This window comes from Ctenocephalides felis, unplaced genomic scaffold (assembly GCF_003426905.1).
Source record: "Ctenocephalides felis isolate EL2017-DRISC unplaced genomic scaffold, ASM342690v1 CF-g0.4_SCAFFOLD_01604, whole genome shotgun sequence".
NCBI classification, from domain to species: Eukaryota; Metazoa; Arthropoda; class Insecta; order Siphonaptera; family Pulicidae; genus Ctenocephalides; species Ctenocephalides felis.
The window spans coordinates 1975887-1976837 of record NW_020537758.1 but is presented as its reverse complement, the minus strand read 5'-3'; positions in this window follow the sequence as shown (position 1 = coordinate 1976837).

Genomic DNA, 951 nt, shown 5'->3' with positions numbered 1-951 from the left:
TACAATAATTGAAATAGTGACAAAAACCACCCTTGATGTGATTAAAATTGTTAAACCAAGTGTTGGACAAAAATATTTAAAATTAAGAAGAAATAAATGAAATATTTATAATTATTAAAGAATCTTGTATCGTGCAAAACATAAATGATATATAAATTAATCTCGATCTTTCAATAAAAGTATTATTTCAATTACCTTATTTGATGAGAAAATGCACAACAAAATCCTGGTCCTGGTTGTTTACCATGTCGTCCTGATGTTTACCATGGTAGTCACCAAGACTACACATGAAGACACAAATGATAATTCTACAGACGTCTTGTAAGTAAAAAAAATTAGGTGTAAGTGGTATCTTGCCTTATGACAACTTCCTAAATAAATTTTTCAAATTGTGGCGATAGAATTTTCTAACTTTGACGAAGCCTATTATACCGCATCTGAAAGGAATTTTATACTTGACGAAGGCCTAAAATATTTTAGGATGTTTGTTAAGAAAAATCAGTTGTCAATGAAAAGATTTTGTTGATTACGAAGAAACGGTCCAGCCGATCTTTACCAAAAACCAATCAGCACGATTCCCAACTGATATCTTTCTAACGGTTTTTGAATTTTCAAAATCGATTCAGGTTTTTTTACGAAAACGTGGACAAAATAATTACACTTATTTCTAGTTTTTTAAAGAAAATGTTTTAGTGTTTGTCTCGCAAAACTTATCAGTCTTTTTCGAGTTTTATCGAATGGCTTTTAAATTTTTAAATTCGGTGCAAACTTTTTTAAAAAATCAATTTGGCATCAAACGATTTAAAATGACCTGAAACAATAAAATAGCTAGTAAATGTTATTTGATGTAAATTTTTACATAGTTGCTACAATCCTAATATAACAAAAAAAAAACGCTGATAAAAAGGATATTAAAAGTGTAAAATTTTTCTGAAGACTTTTATCCTAGGT